This window comes from Muscardinus avellanarius, assembly GCF_963383645.1.
Source record: "Muscardinus avellanarius genome assembly, chromosome: 2".
Taxonomy (NCBI): domain Eukaryota; kingdom Metazoa; phylum Chordata; class Mammalia; order Rodentia; family Gliridae; genus Muscardinus; species Muscardinus avellanarius.
Window position 1 is genome coordinate 169,906,415 of NC_137787.1, and position 25,324 is coordinate 169,931,738.

General features: G+C 41.9%; 1 pseudogene across 1 annotated transcript; it reads right to left on the bottom strand.

Annotated features, from left to right (window-relative positions):
- Positions 1-17,321: 17,321 nt before the first annotated feature.
- LOC308258388 (high mobility group protein B1-like) lies at positions 17,322-17,923 on the bottom strand (annotated as a pseudogene). The gene has a single exon. The product of its transcript is annotated as a high mobility group protein B1-like (transcript).
- Between the last annotated feature and the right edge of the window lie 7,401 nt (positions 17,924-25,324).

Sequence of the window (25,324 nt, forward strand, 5' to 3'; positions counted from 1 at the left end):
CTCCGGCTCATTGATGTGGTTGAGTCCTGACGTGTGAGCTCGGGCTGCACCCAGTACGCACCGGAGACAGAAGCCGGAAACAGCTTCACCTTGTTCGGAAATAAGAGAAAATAATAATAAAAAGAATTGGAGCCAGGCATGGTGGTGCACCCTTGTAATCCCCGGGCTTGGGAGGTGGAGACAGGAGGATTGTGCTGGTTCAAAGCCAGCCCCGCTGGCTTAAGAGACCCTGTTTCCAAATAAAAAAGTATAAAAAAGTAGGTCTGGGAGTGTAGCCTGGAGGTAGAAGGGCTTCCAGGAACCCCAGTACCACCAAAAAATACATACATACATATATACATACATACATACATACATACATACATACATAGAATTGGAGAGCGGAGACGTCTCCCCTCCTGCTCCAGCTCAGACATCAGCAGCCTGCCTTGTGCTTTGAGAGTGCTGTGCTTGTACCTGGACTTTTAGAAAATTTCCAGAAATAGCACCAAGAACTGAGCGCAGAGGCTGTAGATGGAGCTTTGTTCAGAAATAGGGGAAAAGGAAGGCTAATGAGACTCCTCATCTGTATGGGTACAGACTCTCCTGAGCTTGCTTTTTAGTTTTTCTTCTTATCTGTCACATGAATTGCTTTTTGAAATAATAATAATTTCATCATCATCATATTATTATTAATTATTTGGTACTGGGAATTGAACCCAGGGGCATTCTACTTTTGAGCTACACCCTGAGCCCTTTTTATTTTATTTATTTATTTATTTATTTATTTATTTATTTATTTATTTACTTTTGTGATACTGGGGGGTGGAACCCAGAGGCTTTCTACCTCCAGGCTATAATCCCAGCCCTATTTTTATATTTTATTTGGAGACAGGGTCTCACTAATTTGCTGAGAGCCTCACTAAATAGCTGAGGCTGGCTTCAAACCTGTGCGATCCTCCTGTCTCAGCCTCCCAAGCACTGGGATTACAGGTGTGCGCCACCACACCCAGCTTAGTTTTTATTTTGAAACAGGGTCTCTCACTAAGTTGCCGAGGGTCTTGCTAAGTGTGGTGGCCTGAACTTGCAATCCTCTTATCTCAGTCTCCTAAGTACTGGGATTATAGTTATACACTACCATACCTGGCCTATTATTTAAAAAAATTTTTTTAACAGAAGAGAAAAGAGAGGCTCAGTAAAGTTTCTTCCTAGTACTGCACAGCTGATACTGGTAGAACCTGCATTTCATCTTAAATTTGTCTAATAGAAAAAGTTGAGCTCTCAACCACTTCATTTGCTGTCTTCCGTTTCTCTCCCTCTCTTTTGGCCCTCGCTGCTGTGTGGGGACACACCCCCTGAGGTGTTATTAACTGCCCTGTACATCTGCCACTCTTTGGCTCACTTTTCTTTCTTTTTTTTTTTTTAAACCAGTTTTGGTCCTTTATTATTTATTTTTAATTGGTGCATTTTAGTCATATCAATCACATTGGAGTACAAGACTTGAGAGGATATACAAGCACACATCATCCAATCAGCCCTCATCCAGCCCCCATCTCATTCCCTCCCCCTCCCTGGATCCCAGGCTTGTTTGGTGATTAACTTTGATACATTTGTTTATGTACCTCCTGCGTTTTAAAGAGGCTCCGTCCTCCGCTATTCCATACCCTCTGATTGGTCACCTTAGTTGCTTCACTATAGGGCCCTTTCTATAGCTCAACCTCTTCCTGTTGCCCCTTTCCTCCTAGTTATTGCTGATTAGGGGAAGCATCTGATTTATATTTTCTGCGATATTTCTCTGTGCATGCTGCGTTGCAAGTATCGATCCCACTCTTGACGGCCCCGGTAGTGGTCTGGCTACCCGGTGGACTGATCCAGACCTCGCTGGCTCAAGTAGCGGCCTTGCCTAATGGAAGGCCCCGATTCTTGTCTCGCTGGCACCGACACCAGCCTAACCCCTCAGCTGGCTCCGATCCTGGCCTCGGAGGCTGCAGTAGTGGCCTTGCCTCACGGCAGGCTCCAATGCTGGCCATTGGCCCCGGCACTAGCCTAACCCCTCAGCAGGCTCCGATCCCGGCCTCGGAGGCCCCAGCACTGGCCTAGCCTCACAGCACGCTCCGATCCTGGCCTTGCTGGCCCCAGCACTGGCCTAACCCCTCGGCAGGCTCCAATCCCAGCTTTGGAGGCCCCAGTAGCAGCCTTGCCTCCTGTCAGGCTCTGATGCCAGCTGTTGGCCCCAGCATCGGCCTAACCCCTCGGCAGGCTCCGATCCTGGCCTCGGAGGCCCCAGAACTGGCCTTGCCTCATGGTGTGGCTCACTTATTTTGTAACTTGTAGCTAAGTTAAAGAGCCAGGTGTGGTGGCGCATGCTTATAATCCCAGTACTTGGGAGGCTGAGGCAGGAGGATCTGGGTTTGTTGCCAGCCTTAGCTGCTCAGTGAGGCTCTCTGCAACTTAGTGAGACCTTATTTCAACTTGAAGAATAAAAAATAGGGTTGGGGGTGTAGATCGGAGATAGAATGCCCCCTGGGTTCCATCCCCAGCAACACACACACACACACATAGAATGCCCCCTGGGTTCCATCCCCAGCAACACACACACACACACACACACACACACACACACACACACACACACAGACACAGCACTTTTCTGTCATATGGAGTGTAGTGCAGACTCACAGTGACAGTAAGTAGACACTATTACCTCCTGAGGTTGGGAGGGAGCAGGGAGGGTACTTGCGTCATGGCTCTCCCAGGGACTTGTCCTGATGGGGAGGAGAGAGTCATAGGCAGCATAGGAAGTGTGTGAACGTGTTGGACAGCAGATCTGCAGGAAGGCTGAAGGTGGAAACTCATTTGAAGATTCTGGAAGGTCCTTCTTGACCTGAAGCGTGAGGGCATCTGAGCTGGGTTGGGACAGTACTCACCTGAGCAGGAGTCTGCTGGACTGTCCTATCAGCAGGATGAGGAAACTAGCTATCTGGTTCACATGGCAGGTGCTGATTTGAAGATACAATTACAAGATTGTAAGTGGTGTGTGTGTGTGTGTGTGTGTGTGTGTGTGTGTGTGTGTGTAAATGACATTGGAATCCATGCAGTGGCATGTGACATGTAGGGGAAAGATTGTGTCACATAGAGGATCAGGACTGAGGCTTAAGAAATCCTTTCTTTTAGGTGGACAGGAACAGTAAGGGAGACAGTGGCCAAAGACCCGAGCAGAAGCTGGGTGCTGTGGCGCGTGCCTAAAACCCCAGGACTTGGGAGACTAAGACAAGAGGATTACAGGTTCGAGGCCAGCCTCAGCAACTTACTTAGGGAGACCTTGTTTCAAAATAAAAAATAAATTAGAGCTGAGGGTGTAGCTTGGAGGTAGACTTCCCTTGGGTTTAATCCCCAGTAACACACACACACACACACACACACACACACACACACACACACACCAGAAAGCCAAGAGTGTTGGGGATCCTAAGAGAGCACTGGTCTCATAAAAGTTAAGCAGAGGCGCTTTATCAACAGTGTTGAGGACTTAAACAAGGGAAAAGAAACAGGAACCAAGACCATTTCATTCTGTAGGAGAAATGACCATTTGTTACTGAATGTAAAAGCTTTGGAGTATCAGTGGGAATTAAACCAAGCCTTAGAAAATCCTTGTGAAAAGTCATGGTCTAGGGGCAAGCAAGTGCTTTATGAAAGAAAGAGTTATCCAGGACATCAACATTCTCTCTACAGTATGTTTTTTAAATAATCTACTCTCAGCCTATCTTAGTGGATATATTAGAGCTATGAACCCTTAATACACTAAGACACGACAGATCCAGAAAAATCCTCATGGTCCGCTAAATCAGGTATTAAACTTGAATCAGACTGCTCGGTTGAAGTGACCTTGGTACATTGGAGAGCATCTGGAAGTCACTTTAATCCTGTGACATTATTTTTCCTTTCCTAACCAGGGAAAACAGCTCTTCTCCTCTTGAGGGGTTTGAGCTCAGAGTAATTTGGTGAAGATATTTTATTTTCAAAAATCTATAATCATCTATGTCATTGGTTTTGATTTAGCCGCACTAAAAAAGTTGAAGTCATATTAATTAAATGTAACAAGGAAGGAAATGAAACTTTTCTTTAATTACAGAATGTGGGAGAATTGTAACCAAAAGTTTACACTCTGGCATGTTGTGTGCTATTTCTTTTCTGGGTTCCAGCATAGTGTAGGGGCAGGACAGGCAGGGTTTGGGGCAGTACTTCAATGTTGGAGCTTACACATGACAGAACTGTACAAATGAGGACAAGACGTACAGCATCCATAAGCCCATGTTCCCACAATCGTAAATTGAGAATTACAAGTGGTGATAAGGTTACAAGAAAAAATGATTATCAAATACATGTAGGACCTCAACAAATGATAAGTGCCTATATTACTATTATTCTACTTGAATCTGGATGAAATAAAAATAGATGGGTAAACCGGATTTAGTGGCACATGCCTGTAATCCCTGGGAGGTTGAGATTAGAGGATTGCAAGTTCAAAGTCAGCCTCAGCAATTTAGGGAGGCCCTCAGCAACTTAGTGAGACTGTGTTTCAAAATAAAACATAATGAAAAGGGCTGAGGGTGTAGTTCAGAGGTAGAATGCCCTTGATTTCAATCCCCAATATAAAAAAAAAAAGAAAAAAAAGAAAATCTTATTATTCAATGATTTTTTTCCTTTCCTGGGAATATTACTTTCCAAGTGTGTGTGTGTGTATGTGTGTGTGTGTGTCTCATGATGCATTTAAATAACTTTCTGTTTATTTTGACTTTCTTTTTTGTGGTACTGGGGATGGAACCCCAGGGGCATTCTACATCTGAGCTACACCCCCAGCCCTATTTTTTTTTTTTATTATTTTGAAACAGGGTCTCACTAAGCTGCAAAGGGCCTCACTAAGTAGCTGAGGCTGTCCGCCAACCGTGATCCTCCTGTCTCAGCCTCCTGAATGCTGGGATTACAAGTGTGCACCATCACACCCGGCTGTTTCTTCTGACTTTTGATTTATATATATGGGTTGTCATTGAGTACCTTAGATGTTCTGGCGCTGTGATAACAGCCCTGTCATCTATGAGGCTCTGAGGCCAGCGTGGACGGATGCTTTGCGAGCTGGGGGTTTGTTTCCTGCCATGCTTCCTTCTGTCCATCCTCTTCCTCTCCCTAGAGATCCTTGCGTTCATTGCAGCCCTTCTTTGCTGTTGATTCTTTCCAGTCAATGGACTTTTAAGCAAAACCTGAGACTCATTGCCTTGACCGAGACAGGTGAGGGAGAATTGCATAGTTTGTGCGTGGTGGAAGACATTGTCACATCTTCTTGTACTCGGGGTGCCTCCCGTAGCTATGTGAAGTTTCAGATCCTAGAGTGGAGTATGTCGACTCCATGTACTAAGTGTTCTCTTTCCAAATGCATGTGAAAAAGCCTTGATGCACTACCATGTAGCTGTTTCTATGTCTTCCTCTAGCTAGTTTGCTCTTCGTGTATCTTATCTCCTTTTAAATTGCTTTTCACGTTTCTTGCGTGTGTCTGAGTCATCTTATTAGTTTAGCCCTTCTCCTTGTATTCAGTTTGGAAGAGGCAACTGTAAGATGTTTCCAAGAAGGACGTTTTATGCTGTCTTACTAAAAATGAGCTTAATGAGGTATTTTAGAAAAGAGAAGTGTTTATAGTCCATGAAGAAAGGAAGTGCATTTTTAGATGTTTTATTCAAAGGATAAAGTTTATACAGCCGCCTGTTTTTAAGCCAATTTGCAAACACTTTTAGAATTGGAAAATGCTTGTAAGACCTGAAAAGCTTGACTTGCCAAATAGCTGATACTTTTGAAATGTGGCTTTAGTTCTGGTAAAAGAATGCGGTTGACAGCCACACTGCAATTTGCAGTAATCCTTTTTGTGTAAGGAAATGAATCTACTTGGCTTAATAAATTCCAGATGAGTTTCTGGCTCCTTGATTATTGCCAAGTCATTTAAAATTCAGCTTTCATTATTCAGTTTAGTTACAGACAGCCCTCTCTGTGCTTGTGGTGGCCGGTGTGATGTTCAAATACTTTGTAAGACCCAAGTAGTTGGGGGGAAATTGCATTATGGGTGAGTCATTTTGGGGCACAGGCTTAGGATGTGGCCAATGCCTCAGCATTTGACATGCTCTGGGACTTAGAAGTGTTACTCATCCCCTGCTTGGCACTAGCCCAGACTCCAAAAAGATCAAGCTGGAGGCCCATATGAAAGGTCTGCTAGTGCCATAAAGAATTTTCTTAGAAGCTTCCCTAAGCCTTCCCACTTACTTTTCCTGGGTTACCTCCCTGTCTGAGGGAGTTTGAAAAATGTTTTTAGCTGGTACATCACTGCTTCCAGCAATATGAAGCTTCTAAGAAAGAAGGGATGGCAATGTTAGGCAATTAAGTGTCTGCTATGGTTATTTTCTGATTTCTTCGCTTTCAATACATTTTGCTTTGTTATGATTGCAATTATTGTCTTTACTCTCTGAAGATTTTATAATTTTTTCCTCCCTTCTTGCCTTCTTTCTGTTTCTTCCCCCTCTCCAGTCTTTAGCTTTAGCTTTGTTCTCTTTTAAGTTGAAAGCATCTTTTAAACTTCTAGTGCTCTTGGTCCAGCTGCTTTTTGGATTCTCTACCAGTCGCTGTACATGCGGCGTGTTCCTCATTACTGTCCTTGGCCTGAAGGCCTCTGAATCTCTTCTGGGAGAAGCTGTGGGCTCTGCCTCTGCAGCTGCCTCTTGCAGGTCCTGAAGTTTAAACTTGCTTCATTCTGATTGATCAGAGCCACTGGGCCATCTATTGACTGTCTTTTTGTTTTGTTGTTGTTATTGGGTATTGAATCCAAAGGTGCTGAGCTATAGCTGTAGGCCAATTGTATTTTTTACTTAGAAACAGAGTCTCACTAAGTTGTTGAGGGCCTTGCTAAGTTGCTGAAGCTGGTCTGGAACCTGCGATCCTCCTGTCTCAGCCTCCCAAGTACTGGCATTAGAGGTCTGTACCACCATGCCCAGCTACTTTCTTTCTAAGGTTTCTGCAGTGTTTTTCTTCTACTATACTCTTTTCTGAGTCTCTTTGTCCTTGTGGGTTAGTGCCTGGTATTTGGTAGGGTTTTGGGAAACAATGAAAGAAATATGTAGATATTGTGCTTAAGTAGAAGGGTGTGAGTGTGTGTGTGTGTGTGTGTGTGTGTGTGTGTGTGTGTGTATTTTAGATATACATTGTAAAATGGAAGAATAAAAAATATGGACTGAGTGAGGATAACAATTATTAATGGGTTGTAATTTCATATGAATGAAATAATGTTACTACTGGGTGTGGTAGCAACACTTGTACTCCCAGCTACTCAGTAGGCTGAAGAAGGAGGATTGAGAGTTTGAAACTAGCCTGAGCAACTTAGTGAGATCCAGTTTCAAAATAAAAAATAAAAAAATTGGAGTGTAGTTTAGAGGTAGATGGTCCCTGAGTTCAGTCCTATTGCAAAAACTACATTCTCTCTCTCTCTCTCTCTCTCTCTCTCTCTCTCTCTCTCTCTCTCTCTCTCTCCCTCCCTCCCTCCCTCCCTCCCTCCTCTCCTCTCCCTCTCCCTCTCCTCCCTCTCTGCCACACACACACACACACAGACACAGTCATTGTATTAATTTTTTTGGTGCTTGGGATTGAACCCAGGCATAGTCTACCTCTGAGCTATACCCCTAACTCTATTTTATTATTATTTTGAAACAGTGTCTTGCTAGGTTGCTGAGGATCTTGCTAAATTGCAATGGCTGGCTTTAACCTACTTTTTTTTTTTTTTTTGGTAATTCCAGCCTTCTCTAAGTTCTGGGATTATAAGCATGCACCACTATGCCTGGCTTGTATTAAAATTAAAAAAATTCTACCTTATAAAATTGAATTGAGAGAGTATATATAAATCTTAAATCCATACGATGTGATGAGGCAAAATTTATATCATGAACAATAGGATATTGAATGCAGGACAAACAGCAAATCAACATAAAAAAAGATACCACAGGTGAGTTAAAATTCCTGCAGTTGGGGCCTCTGAGGCCGAGATTGGAGCCTGCCGAGGGTTTAGGCTGGTGCTGGGGCCAGCGAGGCCGGGATCAGAGCCTGCTGTGAGACAAGGCCGGTGCTGGGGCCTCCGAGGCCAGGATTGGAGCCTGTTGAGGTGTTAGGCTAGGGCCGGGGCCAGCGAGGCCGGGATTGGAGCCTGCCGTGAGGCAAGGCTGGTTCTGGGGCATCCAAGGTTGGGATCAGAGCCAGCTGATTCATTAGGCCAGTGCCGGAGCCAGCAAGGCTGGGATTGGAGCCTGCTGCGAGGCAAGGCCGGTGCTGGGGCCTCCGAGGCCTGGATAGGAGCCTGCTGAGGGGTTAGGCTGGTGCCAAGGCCAGCGAGGCTGGGATCACAGCCTGCCTTGAGGTATGGCCAGTGCTGGGGCCTCCGAGGCCGGAATCGGAGCCTGCCAAGGGGTGAGGTGAGTGCCGGGGCCAACAAGACCAGGACTGGAGCCTACCTTGAGGCAAGGCCGCTACTGAGGCCTCCGAGGCAGGGATCGGCGCCAGACGAGGGGTTAGGCTGGTGCTGGGGCCAGCAAGGTTGGGATCAGAGCCTGCTGTGAGGAAAGACCGGTGATGGGACCTCCGAGGCTGGGATTGGACTCTGCCGAGGGGTAAGTCCAGTGCCAGGGCCAGTGAGGCTGGGATCGGAAACGGCTGTGAGGCAAGGATGGAGCTGGGACTTACAAGACCAGGATAGGAGCCTGCTGAGGGGTTAGACTGGTGCTGGGGTCAGCGAGGCCGGGATCAGAGCCTGTCATGAGGGTAGGCTGGGAGAGGAGCCAGCCGAGGGGTTAGTTCGGTGCGGGGGCCAGCGAGGCCAGGATCGGGGCCTCCCATGAGGCAAAGCTGGTACTGGAGCCAGCGAGGTTGGGATCAGAGCCCTCTGGGTGGCCAGGCTACTATTGGGGCCATCAAGAGTGGGATCAGAACTTGCAATGCGGCATGCACAGAGATATCACAGAAAATAAAATCCAGATGCTTCCCCTAATTAGCAAGAACTAGGAGGAAAGGGGTAACAGGGGGAGGTCGAGTAGTAGAAGGGCCCTATTGAAAAGCAATTAAGGTGACCAATCAGAGGGGAGGGGATGGGGGAGGATGGAATCTCTTTAAAACTCACGAGGTGCGTAAACAATTGTATTAAAGATAATCACCAATTAAGCATGGGATCGAGGGAGGGGGAGGGAATGGGATGGGGATTGGATGAGGGCTTATTGGATGATATGTGCTTGTATATCCTCTCAAGTCTTATATTGCAAAGTGATGTATAATTACAAAAATATAATAAAAATAAATAAATAAAAATAAAATTCCTGCAGTGTTAGTAGTGGGTCATGAACTACAATTTTTCCAGCAGCTGAGAGACAGAATCTCAGCCCCACCCATCCACACCTTTCAGCTGGTTTTTTTTTTTTTTTTTTTGGTGGTACTGGGGGTGGTACTGGGGGTTTTCTACCTCCTGGCTATACTCCCAGACCTATTTTATATTTTATTTAGAAACAGGGTCTCACTAAGTTGCTGAGAGCCTCACTAAGTAGGTGAGGCTGGCTTTGAACCTGTGTGATCCTTCTGTCTCAGCCTCCCAAGTGATGTGATTACAAGCGTGCGCCACCACACCCGGCTCAGCTCAGTTTTGTGCATATTCTTTCATTCACCTAGAGGATAGAGTATAGAAGGAGAAAATGAAAAATGCCTATATGTAATAGATATTCAGTGAATGAGTTTTTTTTAATTGCTTTTTTTTTTTTTTTTTTTTTTTTTTTTGGTGTGTACCCAGGGCCTTGGGCATACTAATCATAGGATTCTCTTTCTTTTTCTTTTTCCCACGAAAAATAACTTTTCATCCAAGGGAGAAAAATAGGAAATTAACATATATTGTATATATTGAATGCCAAATTTAAATCACTACAAACAAGGCATTCTGTAGACAAGAAAACTGAAGATGATGCCGGGCGTGGTGGCGCACGCTTGTAATCCCCGCGCTTAGGAAGCGAAGACAGGAGGATCGTTCTGGTTTGAAGCCAGCCTTGCTGGCTTAAGAGACCCTGTTTCCAAAAATAAAAAAGTATAAAATAGGTCTGGGAGTGTAGCCCAGAGGTAGAAGGGCTTCCAGGAACCCCAGTACCACCAAAAAAAAAAAAAAAGAAGAAGAAAACTGAAGATGTCCTAACTGTCCTGTGCCTACTGTTGGCTACAACTACCTTTATACATTAATTCCCAGATTATTTCCTTAAACAATGACTCTCCTGTGTACTTTGCTTGTTATTATTAGGTGTCTGTCTATGTCAGAAGCTTTTTGAAGGGAGGTGGTAGCACAGTGCCTCGGATATTCAGTAGGAATTTTCAAAAGGAAAATGTTTTGAAGGAGTTCAATGCTTTGCATGTAATACTGGCACTATAAATTCTTACTGATGGAGACCTGAGACTTAGTGCCTTAGATGGGTAGCTCCTAGAGGGAAGAAATGCTAAAAGTAGGAAAGCTTGTTCAACTAGATGCAATCTATAAAGGCTCTGGGTCACTGTTAGATTTAGAATGGCCCCTGTGAGAGTTTGTGTATTGATGTTTAGAACTGATATAATTAAATCACAAGGGCTATAATCTCATTGGTGGGTAAATTCTTTATAGTGGATTTACTGGGTGGTAACCTAGTAGTAGGGATGTGTCTGCAGGAGGTGGTTCCTGCGGGTGTGGCTTTACAGACTGGGCATGTGTCCTTAAACAGCTCTCTCTTGCTTATGGCCTCAGTGATGTTAGACCCTTACTCTCCCTCTTTTCGCCTCCCACTTCCATGCCCTGAACTCTTTCATTGTAACCTGGCCTGATATGGACTGGACTCCTGATATCTCCAGAACTGTGAGCAAATAAATGTTCCTTCCTTTAAGTTGTGGTGGTCATTGTTTTGTATTACAGAAATGAGAACACTGACTGAAATGCTCTGGTATTTGGTCATTAAAGGGAATATACTCCAGACCTATGATAACAGAGTCCAATGATTTCTCTCATTTTTATGGTATTGTGGATCGAAGCTAGGGACATTCTTCCTCTGAGCTACACCCCCAGCCCTATTTTATTTTGAAACAGGATCTCATTAAGTTGCAGAGGGCCTCACAAGTTGCTGAAGCTGGCTGCAAATCTGCGATCCTCCTGTCTCAGCCTCCCAAGTACTGGGATTACAAGTGTGTACTACCACACCTGGCCAATAATTATAATTCTATTGTTCTAGTACATTCAGAACTACAATTCTGGCACCATGACTTGATAAATAATTTATAGCTTGCCATTTTGAATATTAAAGATGTTTATATATTACTCAGATATAATATTAGTTAAGAATGTATTAATCAGTTAATGTATAGTTATTATTATTATTATTATTATTATTATTATTATTATTATTTTTGCAGTACTGGGGTTGGAACCCAGTGGCATTCTACCTCCAAGATACACTCCCAGACCTATTTTTTATTCTTTATTTTGAAACAGGGTTTCACTGAGTTGCAAAGAACCTCACTAAGTAGCTGAGGCTGTCCACAAACCATAATCCTTCTGTCTCTGCCTACGGAATGTTGGGATTAAAATGGTGCACCACCATGCTTAGCAAAACATAGTTATTTTAAGTTAGCAAATAAGTCATTAAGTTTTATCATGAGTTGAGTAAGAAATAATGAGGCCAGATGCGGTGGCATATGCTATAATCCTAGTACTTGGCAGACTGAGACAGGAGGATGGCAGGTTCAAGCCCAGCCACAGTGAGTTAGCAAGATTCTGTTTCAAAACAAAAAATAAAAAGGGCTAGGGGTGTAGCTCAGCAGTAGAATGTTCTTGGGTTCAATCCCCAACACCAAAAACAAAACAAAACAAAACCCAAAAAATGTGTACTTTTCTTTTTGTAGCCATAGTATATTTCTCAATGGGAAATATAAATCATAAAGCAACACCAATTTATTTTCTTTTGGTACCAACTTGAATTTCTTGAAGTGCTCATTTTTTTTTTTTTTTTTTTTTTTTTTTGCTGTAATTATTCCCAGATCCTCCAGTGGTTCTGATTCATTAGGAATTGGGAAGGTTTTTCTTAAAAATACTTTAGGCCTTCTACAGATATACTATTAATATTATGTTTTTGAGCCTTGACCCAGAAATTCAGATTAGTTATATTTAATGTTTTTTTGGGCCCTGGGAATTGAGCGAAAGGGCATTCTACCTCTTGGCTGTATACATAGCCTTTCTATTTCTTATTTTGAAATTAGGTCTTACTAAATTGCTAAGGGTCTCACTAAGTTGCTGAGGCTGGCCTTGAGCCTGTGATCTTTCTGTCTCATCTTCCCGAGCACTGGGATTACAGGTGTGCACTGCTGCACAATGCTTAAAATACGTTTAATTTTGTTTTTGTGCTACTAAAAATTACACACAGGCATTGTCTCCATCTGTGCTATACCTCCAGCCCCTTAAAAAATTATTTTAAATAGAGTTTCACTAAGTCTCTGAGAACCTCTCTAAGTTGGTAGGCTGGCCTTGAACCCAGGATCCTCCTGTTTCAGCCTCCCAAGTACCAGAATTACAGACGAGCACCATCATACCCAGCTAAAAAAATTAACATCAGCATTTTCTAGTATGCAGGGTTATTTTTACAGTTCAAAACCTACCCTGTAACGTTTTCTCCTAAATTATGACTTTGAAATAAACTATGAATATTTGATATTACTAGTGGGTTGTCATCATTATAGTTTCTGAGATGCCATGTTTAGCCTGTGATCAGTCGACTATAGAAGGTTTATAGATAGAATCAGTGGAGAGAAATCCGAGCCAGCAAGTTTCATTTGGATATATAATATGTGGCTGTTGGAGAGGTCACCTCAATCCTGCTGCTGTGACAAAGCTTAGTTTTGGGCGGGCACGCTGGCAGTCTCTCTGAGGGCCCCACACTGTGATGAGGGTTAGGTGTCAAGGTCCTTCTTTCCCTCCTCTCTTTCCTTTTCTCTGGTTCAGTCCACAGTCCAAGGATTAGCCAAGCCTCACTCTTTAATATTGCACTGCTCAGTCATCCCCCAAAAAGGTGTGTTGAAGTTTAACCTCTAAGTACTTCTTTTTTAAAAATTAATTTATTTACTTTTATTGGTGCCCTATAGTCTGAGTTGGAGAATCGCTTCACTTCCCAAAGCTTTCTTTTGTCTTTCATCGTGATGCTCTGAAAATGATGGAGATTTCCTAGGCTAGGACCAGGGAACTGGTTGGTGGGTGGTAGAACCAACCAAGTATTTTTTTAATTTTAATTTTTTGTTAAATTTTTAAATTTTTATTAGTACACTGTAGTCTCACATCATAATGTGGATTATGTTGACAATGGCATACGGCATACATTCACACAGTACTTGATGTCCCCCAACCCCCGCTTCCTCACTTTCTCCCTCTGAATACTGAGTGTTCAGGTTAACAATGTTATAGTCACATCACTAGTCGCATGTAGCTTTTCCATTAATGCACCTCAGCCTTCCTCCTTTTCTACCCCTCTTTCCTGGCTTTGCTGAGTTTCCCCCTCCATTATCTGGAGTCCTTCTGGTATTCCTAATACTCCCTATCTTGAGCATATTAGAGAAAACATATGTCCCTTCTCTTTCTGTGCTTGGCTAATCTCACTTGACAATGTTCTCCAGGTCTTTCCATCTTCTTACAAATGATATAATTTTGTTCTAGTTGTTTGCTGAGTAGAATTCCATTGTGTATATTTCCAATAATTTTGTAATCCATTCATCTGTTGATAGACACCTAGGTTGGTTCCATATTTTGGCTATTGTGAATTATGCTGCTATGTACATGGGTATGCATATGTTACTGTAGTTTTCTGATTTCAGCCCCTTTGGAAAGATACCCAGGAGTGGTAGAGCCGGATCATATGGTGGATATATTCTCAGTTTTCTAAAAAATCTTCACACTGATCTCCGTAGCAGTTGAACTAGTTTGCACTCCCACCAAGAGTGTAGAAGAGTTCCTCTTTCCCCACATCCTCGCTAACATTTGTTGTTATTTGACTTCTTTGTTTGACACTCTGATTGGGATTAGATGGAATCTCAATGTAGTTTTGATTTGTATCTTCCTGATGGTTAATGATGTTGAACATTTTTTCATGTATCTATTGACCATTTGTATCTTTTATTTTGTGAAATGTCTATTCAATTCAGTTGCCCATTTCTTGATTGGGTTATTTGTTTTGCTAGTATAAAGTCTTTTAAGGTCTTTGTAAATTCTGGATATTAGCTAGCCCTCTATCAGAGTCATGGCTAGTAAAGATCTTCTCCCATTCTGTAGGCTTTCTCTTTAGATTCTTGATGATTTTCTTTGATGAGCAGAAACCTTTTAATTTGATGCCATCCCACTTGTTAATTATTGTTAATTTCCTGTGCTTTGGAGGTCTTGCTGAGGAAGTGCATATCTGTTGGAGTGCTGAACCTATGCCTTCCTCTAATAGGTTCACAATCTCAGGTCTGATTTCCAGGTCATAGATCCATCTTGAGTTGATTCCTGTGCAGGGTAAGAGGTAAGGATTTAGTCCCATTTTTCTACAAATGGATAGCTAGTTCTCCTAGATCCATTTGTTGAAAAGGCTGTCTTTTCTCCTGTGTATGGATTTGGCTCTTTTGTCAAAAATCAATTGACTATAAGTGTGTGGGATTGTTTCTTCTATTCTGTTCCATTGGTTTCATTGGTTTATGTGCCTATTTTTGTGCCAATACCATGCTGGGTTTTTGTTTGTTTTTTTGGTGGTACTGGGGTTCCTGGAAACCCTTCTCCGGGCTACACTCCCAGACCTATTTTATATATTTTTTATTTGGAAACAGGGTCTCTTAAGCCAGCACGGCTGGCTTTGAACCTGCACGATCCTCCTGTCTCCGCCTCCCAAGCACGGGGATTACAAGTGTGCACCACCATGCCTGGCGCAATACCATGCTGTTTTAACTACTATTGCTCTGTAGTATAATTTGAAGTGAGGAATTGTGATGCTTCCTGCATGTTTTTTATTGCTGAGAATTGCTTTGGTTATTCTGAGTCTTTTGTTTCTCTATATGAAATTAATGACTGATTTTTCTAGGTCTATGAAGAATATTGTTGGTATATTTTTAAAAATTGCATTGAATCTGTAGATCACTTTTGGCAGAATGGCCATTTGATGATGTTTTTTCTGCCTATCCATGAGCAATGGAGATCTTTCCATCTTCTAAGGTCTTCAATTTCTTTCTTTAATGTTTTTGATTTGTGTCCTATTTCAATAGAGAATCTTTTTAGTGGACATTGAGTTAAGATGAGATAATTAGAGTGATCATTAATTCAATATGATTTTTTTAAAAAATCAATTTGGATGCAAAGATAGTCACACAAACAGCTAAGATGGTTATGTGAAGGTAAAAAAATGGGAGTAATTCATTTATAAGCAAAGGAACATCAAAGATTGCCCACAAACTACCCAAAATGGAGGAGAAGCCAGGAAAGATCTTTCTCCTACAGATTTCAGAAGGAGCATGGCCCTGCTGATGTCTTGATTTTAAATTTCTAGGCCTTAGAACTGTGAAACAATGAATTTCTGTTCTAAGTCACTCAGTTGTGGTATTTTGTTGCAGCAGCCCTAGCAGGCTAATGCACTCACATTCACTGATATTATCTGATTGGATAATTTTGGCCAGTCCTTTCGGTGTAAAGTATCTTATGCATGTACCCATATGTATGCATGGCATGTGTAGGTACTCGTGTTCTGGTGATGTCAGCAGTAGATTTTAATGATCCAGCAAAGGAATATCTGGAGCATCGTTTTGAAATTCCAACACTACAATCTATGGAACCAAGGGAGAATTCTCAGATTTTACGATAGGAATTCCTGCTGGGTAGAAGAGAGAAAGAATGCTAACTCCCACAATGAGTCAGACTCTCCTTACAAGTGCTACAGTGTCCCTTAAGGACCATCTCATGTTGCTTTAATATGCATTTCTTTAATTAAAGGTAAAGTTGAATATCTCTTTATATATCTCTTTGGGTTTCCCCTCAGTGAACACCCTTCTCATATACTTTTCCCACTGGTTACTGGTTTTCTTATTGATAAGGAGAAGTGCCTTTTATTTTTTTGGTTTAATCTCATGTTGTATTTATTTATTTTTTATTGGTGCATTGTAGTCATATATCTTAATGAAGTACAAGATGGTAGAGGCATATATACACACATCACTCAATTAGCCAATGTTATATTTCAATATTTTAAGTATCTTTGTCTCCAAAGACTTCACCTATCTATAATTTTTACTCTATAATATTCTTTATTGATAAGAATTTTTTTTTTTTTTTTGCGGTGCTGGGGATGGAATCCAAGGACATTCTACCTCCGAGCTGTACCCCCCAGCCCTACTTTTTTATTCTTTATTTTGGAACAGAGTCTCACTGAGTTGCAAAGGGCCTCATTAAGTAGCTGAGGCTGTCTGCGAACCCATATCCTCCAGTCTCAGCCTCCCAAATATTGGGATTACGAGAGAGCACCACCATTCCTGACTTCAGAAATTCTTAACTTGGAAGTCACATTCATCCATTATTGTTTCATGTTCAGAAATTTTGTGGTTCTTTAAACCATAAAGATATTCTTTAGATCCTTCATCCTAAGAGCACTTGATAATTCTCTCCAGCAGTAATTCTTCCTTTGACATTTTAGGCTACAAATTTTTAAACTCTATTGCAAAAATCCATCTCCTTTTATTTATTTATTTATTTATTTTTATTTTTATTTTATTTTTTTGGTGGTACTGAGGTTCCTGGAAGCCCTTCTTCCTCCGGGCTACACTCCCAGACCTATTTTTACATTTTTATTTGGAAACAGGGTCTCCTAAGCCAGCGCGCGCTGCTGGCTTCGAACCTGCGCGATCCTCCTGTTTCTGCCTCCCAAGCGCGGGGATTACAAGCGTGCGCCACCACGCCCGGCTATTTATTTATTTTGGTGGCAGTGGGGTTTTGAACCCTAGGGCATTCTACTTCTGAGTTATACCCCAGCCTCTTTTATATTTTATTTTCAAAATGGGGTCTTGCTAAATTGTTGAGTCTGCCCTCCGGTCTCAGCCTCCCAATTACTGGAATTACAGCCATGTGCCACCATGCCTGACCTCCATCTCCTTTTATTTTTTATTTTCTTATTTTATTTTATTTTTTTTACATTTCAATTTTTTTCTTTAAAAGGAGTGAGTTGTATACAGAAGGGTTAAGTGCTTTATAGACAAGAAAAAACTGCATTAGAACCAACTTATTCATCATCTTCTTCATCTTCCTCCTCCTCTTCCTCCTCCTCCTTGTTTTTCTTGCTCTTCTCAGCCTTAACAATTCCCTTTTTTTTGCTGCATCAGGTTTTCCTTTAGCTCAGCAGGCAGCAGTATCCTTTTCATACTCTTCCTTCAGCTTAGCAGCTCTCTTCTCTTCTTAGCAGCTGCTTGTCCTCTGCGGCAGTGTTATTCCACATCTCACCCAGTTTCTTTGCAGCATCACAAATGGATAGGCCAGGATGTTGTCCATTAATTTTGGGGCGATACTCAGAACAGAACAACAAGAAGGCCGATGGAGGCCTCTTGGATGCATTGGGATCCTTGACCTTTTTTTTCTCCTCTTTAGGAGGGATATAGGTTTTTATTTTTCTTTCATAACGGGCTTTGTCCGCCTTTGCCATGTCTTCAAATTTCCCTTTCAATTAGCAGACATGGTCTTCCACCTCTCTGAGCACTTCTTAGAGAACTCTGACAAGCTGACTGAAGCACCTGGGTGCTGCTTCCTGTGCTCCTCCTGCTCAGTTTGCACAAAGAATGCACATGATGACATCTTGCCTCTCGGCTTCTCAGGATCTCCTTTGCCCATGTTTAGTTGTTTTTCCTCCGCGAGGCGGCGAGTCGCCCAGTGCCCGTCCAGCTCTCACATGCCCTGGCGCTGTCTCTATGGAGCTCAATGCACTGCCATGGCTGTCCGCATCTCCTTTTAGACAGTGACTTTTGCATGGTTTTCTTTCCCATCCTGACATGAGAACACGTGTTTTCTTCTGCATGTTCCCTAGAGGACTGTGTATATGGGGCATGTGCCAAAAGAAGGTTCAGGAGAATTAACCCAAGGTAGCTGCTTGGCATTGGAAAGCCAGTGCTTTGTCAGCCCCTCAGTGTGACCATGCAAGCTGGTGGAGGGCTTTGTGCTGTAGCTCTCTTCTTGCAAAGTGGTGGTGAAGCCTGCTTCGTGCTTTTGGGTGGATGAGACGGGCAAGTAGAACTTTTCCACTGAAGCCATGAAGGAGTGTAGTCAAGGGACAATGCCAGAAGAAGGGGCAAGAGCCAAATTCCAGAGAAGGTGGGTCACTGTGGGAGAGCATAGAGGAATGAACTTGACTGCTCAGTAATGAGACAGGACTTCCAGGCACTGTCAGCTGCTTCTAGGGTCCCTTCCTTCTCTTGCTGGCTGAGGTCAGGTGGCATGAGCGATGTCCCCTGTGCCCGTACTCTGATGTTTGAGTGCCCTCACACTTGAAACAGGTGTCTTTGTCTCCTCTCAGAAGTACACGGAGGCATAGTTTGCCTATCATAAAATGCTTTATTAAGGGTTTGTTGTTGTTGTTTTGTTTTAGCATACCCCCCCCCCACGTTGTCTTCATTATTTAGGGTTGCTTCTTTTAGAGTTGAATGATTTTTGTTGTCATTGTGGTTAAGTGGGTATGTTTTTTTGTTGCCAAAAGTGATAAATTATAATTTTTTTTGGCGGTACTGGGGATAGAACCCAGAGGCATTCAACCTCCGAGCTATATCCCCAGCCCTATTTTTTTATTCTTTATTTAAATTTTTTTTTAAATTTTTTGTGGGTCTAGGGATGGAACCCAGGGGCATTTGACCTCCAAGCTACACACCCTGCCCTATTTTTTATTCTTTATTTTTGAAACAGGGTCTCACTGAGTTGCGGAGGGCCTCGCTAAGTAGCTGAGGCTTTCCGTGAACCACGATCCTCCGATCTCAGCCTCCCAAATGCTGGGATTACAAGCATGCTCCACCATGCCCAGCAAATTATAAATGTTTTATATATGAGATTTGTGACTCCAAATTTATTTTCTTTTACTAAAAGTGCTTTGACTTACCTATTGAATGTTCAGTAGAAAGTGATGCAGTTTAACTGAGAGGCTTCACATCTTTGACCTCAACTCATCCTTACTCATATATTAACCTGGATTTCCTCTTTTAATTTTTATTTATTTTATTGGTACATTGTAGTCATACATCTTCATGGAGTACAAGATGGCAGAGGCATACATGTACACATCACTCAGCCCTTTCCCAATTCCCATTCCATCCCACCCTCCCTCCTTCTCATGTTTGGCTTAGTGATTGACTTTGATGTTTGTGAAAGTACATCATGTACATGAAGGAATGACCTTCTTCGCCCCTCCCATCATCCCCAGTTAAGCTTCCTTATTTGCTCATCTCTGGTTTCTCCTCCTTCCTCTAGAGTTCCTACTAGGACACTTTTTCTTCCTAGCTTCCACATATTAGGGAAAGCATCCAATTTTTTATTTTTGTGACTAATCTCATTTAGCAAATGTTCTCCAATTCCATCCATTTCCCTGTAGATGTTCACGGAATCTTCTCCAAAATAGATCACATCCTGCATCCTACCATTAAAAAAAATGTGACATACTCCCCTGGAATGAAACTAGAAATCAACTATAAGAAGACCCAAGCCGGGTGTGTGGTGGCGCATGCTTGTAATCCGTGCGCTTGGGAGGCTGAGACAAGAGGATCGCACAGGTTCGGAGTCAGCCTCAGCTGGCTTAAGAGACCCTGTTTCCAAAAAAAAAATAAAATATGTATGGAAGTGTAGCCCAGAGGTAGAAGGCCCTTGGGTTCCATTCCCAGTACCACCACCAAAAAAAAAAAAAAAAAAAAAAGACCCAGAGTAACCACATAAACATGTGGAGATTGAACACCACACTGCTGAATGAAGAATGGGTCATAGAAGAAGTAAGGGATAAAATTAAGAAATTTCTATAAACAAATGAAAATAGAGACACAACATATCCAAACCTCTGGGACATCTTCGAAGCAGTATTAAGAGGAAAATTCATAGCACTGAATGCTCACATAAGAAGAATAAGAATAGAAAATCACCAAATAAATAACCTGAATTTTTCTTCTTATATATTTAAAAAATTAATAGGGTATGGTGGAGCACACCTGTAATCTCAGTACTTGGCAGGCTGAGACAGGAGGCTCATGGGTTGGAGGCTAGCTTCAGCAACTTAGTGAGACTCTGAGCAACCTAACGAGACCCTGTTTCAAAAATAAAAACTAAAAAGGGCTGGGGAGCCACCACTCTGATAGGGGGCTGATATCCAGAATATACAAAGAGCTCAAAAGACTCTTCACTAGCAAAACAAACAACTCAATCAAGAAATGGGCAACTGAAATGAATAGACATTTCACAAAAGAAGAGATACAAATGGCCAATAGATACATGAAAAGATGTTCTACATCATTAGCCATCAGGGAGATGCAAATCAAAACTACGGTGAGATTCCAACTAACCCCAATTAGAGTGGCAAACATAAAGAAAACAAACAACAACAATTGCTGGCGAGGATGTGGGGAAAGAGGAACTCTTTTACACTGTTGGTGGGAGTGCAAACTAGTTCAGCCACTATGGAGATCAGTGTGGAGATTCCTAAGAAAACTGGGAATAGATCCACCATACGATCCGGCTCTACCACTCCTGGGTATCTTTCCAAAGGGGTTGAAATCAGAGAACTACGTTAACACATGCATACCCATGTTCATAGCAGCACAGTTCGTAATAGCCAAACTATGGAACCAACCTAGATCTCCATCAACAGATGAGTGGATTGCAATATTATGGGAAATACACACAATGGAATTCTATTCAGCTATAAAGAAAAAAAAATAGCATTTGCAAGAAGATGGAAGGAACTAGAGAGCATTATGTTAAGTGAGATTAGTCAAGCACAGAAAGAGAAGGGACATATGTTTTCTCTAATATGCCCAAGCTAGGGAGTCGTGGTAATACCAGAGGGACTCCAGATGATGGAGGGGAAATCTCAGCAAAGCTTGAACGGAAGGATAGGCAAGGAAGAAATCTGAGGTTGTTCAGTGGAGGAGCTACATACGAATATGTGTAATGGCATAAATACAACATGATTAACCTGGACACTCTCTACTGGGGGGGGGGAGGGAAATGGAGAGGGAAGGGCATGAAGCACAATGTAAATGTACACCACTCTCAATATGTTCCACTTATTAAAAAATAAAAATTAAATTAAAAAAATAAAAGGGCTGGGGAAGTAGCTCATTCTATGAGAGGTAGAATGCCTATGGGTTCAATCCCTAGGACTAGAAAACAAAATTTTTCTGATAATTGAGCTGTCAAGTTTATTCATTATGCAGTACTCAAAATACCTATGAAAGCTATGAATTCTTTTCTCTTAAGCAGAATGTAGGCACACATTTTACACATGATTTCATGGTTCCATGAATCCCACAACTCTTCCACAGAGCCAGAAACTCCCCAGGACTAATTTTAAGCCTTCTTCCGCTCTGAAGCTGAGTTTCTGATTGTGTCAGAAGTTTTTCGTCTGTGGTACCTAAGGGATTTTTAGCAACTGATCATTTAGCCAAGACTATAATTGTCAGCTCCCTTTTACCTTTGCATTCTTGAAGTATTAGACCACTTTTACAGTCTCCCTGTGAAGGCCAGTGAGGTGAACCTGTGGAGGAGGACTCCGAGCAGAGAGGCGCTTGTCTCTGTGCCAGGTTCTTAGCGAGCGGAGGGATGGAGGCTTCTAGGGCGCTTTTCCCTGTGTTCTCAGCGCCTTCCAGAACCCCTGTCTGTTGGGAATGGCAGGTGAAGCTCTCACTCTATGAATGAGGAAACAGAAGCTCACTTCAGGGACTTAGAAACAGCTTCCAAATAGTGGAGCTGAGTGCTTCTCGTTTTGTATTATTATTATTATTATTTTTGGTGGTACTGGGGGTGGAACCCAGAGTCTTTCTACCTCCGGGCTACATTCCCAGACCTATTTTCTATTTTATTTGGAAACAGGATCTCACTAAGTTGCTGAGAGCCTCACCAAGTAGCTGAGGCTGGCTTCGAACCTGTGCGATCCTCCTGTCTCAGCCTCCCAAGCGCAGGGATTATAAGCGTGCGCCACCATGCCCGGCTGTACTTCCCGTTTTTAATGCTAATGTCCTTTATGAATTAAGCATATTTCCCACATGTTATTCTAGTTGTAGAATAATGCAAAGCAGTGTTTATTTTTTAATAGCAGTAAAACGTTATGAGTAATGTTTTTTTTTTAAATACCAATTTAACTCAGTGAATATTTGATTTTTATTTTCTGGCATGTGTTTTGGAGAAAGAAGATAAATACATCCTTGTGAAGAAACCACCTGGCCTTAGGGAATAAAACCAAACCCTCACCCTATTTAAAAAGAACAGAAATCTTCCTAGTCCTCTTTAATTACCCCATCATTATTTTTTCCCCCTTTTGGAAGTTTTCTGACTTTGATTAATGCTGAGAGTTTAAAGAAAAACCTATAGCCTCCTTTGGCTAAACATGTCTTTAAAGAGGCCAGCACCCCAAGTGTTCCATTTGCTTTTGATGCTGATGGTCACTGAGATGACTGTAGTTATAGAGGGACCAACAATAGTGAATCAGCTTTTGAGATCTCCTTTACGATCGTGGGTATCAGTTTATTAATGACGGCAAATGTATTACACTTGTTTGGATGGCTAAATATAAAACTTAGACGTCTAGGAAATTTCTCTGATTTATATGCTATTTCTACTGTGAATATGTAATATGTTTAGCAATATGTGTTTTCTACAAGGGCAGGCATAATTTTTATCTCTTTTGCATCACCTGCTTCTTTAGTCCAATATAACCTGAGCTATAGTTTTATATTAGAAATTTGGAACTTTTAGTGCATTTTAAACTATTAGTTTAAGGAATCTGGATTTACGGGCTGAGGATACAAGTTTGTGGTAAAGTGCTCGCCTACTGTGTATGAGGCTTTGTGTTTGATCCCGGCACCATTAAAAATATATAAATAAAAGAAAGACAGAAATCCGGATATAATATAGTCTTCATAAGAGAGAGAATATTGACATTCCCCAAATGAAGTTAAGGTATTTTTCTTTACCTCCCTTAGTTAATGCTCTGGAAGGGCTATTTCTACCAGTCTTAGTGTGGCAGGAGTCAAATGCTAATTCTAAGATGAAATGGATTCAACTTCACTTTGTGTGTGTGTGTGTGTGTGTGTGTGTGTGTGTGTGTGTGTGTGTTTTACTGAGAACTGAACCCAGGACCATTTTAATTCTAAGCAATATCTCTCAGCCCTTTTTTAGTTTTCATTTTGAAACAGGGTGTTACTAAATTCAATAAGTTGTTGAGGGTGCTGGCCTTGAACCTATAATCCTCTTGTCTCAGCCTCCCAAGTACTAGGATTTCAGGTATGTGTCCCACTCCTGGCTTAATTTTACCTTTAACCAGCTTTAAGTTTGTCATTTGCAAATTGTTATGCTGAGGGACACTACATTATGACATTGCGTGCTGTTGAGAGTTAACAATGGTAACAAATTCTTCTTCCTGAGAAATACTGAAAAAATTGTGGCTAAAATTATTTGTATTACAAATGTGCATGCGTGTGTGTGTGTGTGTGTGTGTGTGTGTGTGTGTGTGTGTTAATGGGGATTGAATCCAGGGGCATTCTAATTTATTTTTATTTCTATTTATTTTTATTTATTATATATTTATTTCTATTTATTTTTATTTATTTTTTAGGCACTGGGGACGGAACCCAGGTGCATTCTACCTCTGAGCTACACCCATAGCACTATTTTGTATTCTTTATTCGGAAACAGGGTCTCACTGAGTTGCAAAGGGCCTCACTAAGTAGCTGAGGCCCAGGAACCACAATCCCCCTGTCTCAGCCTCCCAAATGCTGGGATTACAAGCGCATGCCACCACATCCGGCTTTATTTTATTTATTTATTTATTTATTTATTTATTTATTTAATTTTGACACAGAGTCTTGCTAGATTGCGGGGAGAGTCCCTTTCTAAGAGTGTCTTCTAACCTGTGATCCTCTTGTCTCAGCTTCCCAAGTACTGGGATTACATGTGTGTATATCCATGCCTGACGGTATTACAAATTTAACTTATTTGTTCTTTAAGGATAGAAAAAGGACTCCCAGATATTGTAACACACACACACACACACACACACACACACACACACACACACACACGATTGAACCCAGGGGCTGAACTGAGCTACACTCTCAGAACTTCAAAAAATTTTGTTGTTTTGAAACAAGGTCTTGCCAGGTTGCTGAGAGTCTTGTTACAGTGGTGAGGCTGGTCTTTAACCTGCAATCCTCCTGTCTCAACCTCCAAATACTAGGATTATAGGTATATGAACCGCCATGTCAAGCTTGAAATAAATATCTTTAAGCTTCAAAATCTTGTAAAGCATCAGTTCCTAACAGTGAAAATGAGTATATTTTAGTGTTTGGGGCCAGTTCTGGTCTTTGTGTCAAATGTTTATGATGCAAAATATGTCTGTATTACTTCTCATAAAATTTGAGATCTATGTGAATAGAATTTTTAAAAACATAAAACAATCCAATAGCATAATATGAATAGATGAGATTACAGCAATTTTAAAGATCTTCACTTGGCTTTCACCCGGGATTCTAGCACCAGGAGCACCTCGTTTTACCAAATAAAATAAGTGTTCTGATGAGCTCTGCAAAAAAAATTGGCGATTTTTTGGTGAGATGGGAATTGAACCTAGGGGCATTCTACCTCTGAGCTATACCCTCAGCCCTATTTTTTTTTTTATTTTGAAATAGGATCTCACTAGGTTGCTGAGAACCTCACTACATTGCCGAGGTTGGCCTCAAACCTGTGACCAGCATGTCTCAGCCTCCCCCGGCACCGGGATCATTGGTGTGCACCACCACATTCAGTTAGGAGCTTGGCTTCACAGACAGAAAAAGACTGAGAAAAGAAACGGAATAAAAAATGCATTGGTTGTTTCAGTTATTTTCCTTGTAAAGCTAAAAACCGGGGACTTTCTTATGCTCAATAAAATGGGCTTGTTGGGAGATTTGGCTATTTTTTTCTCTCCCGGAAGATTTCTCCAAAGGTCACATACAAACAACTCAGTGAGTGACTTCACTTTGGTTTGATCTCTTGGGCCCAGTGCAGGAGCTC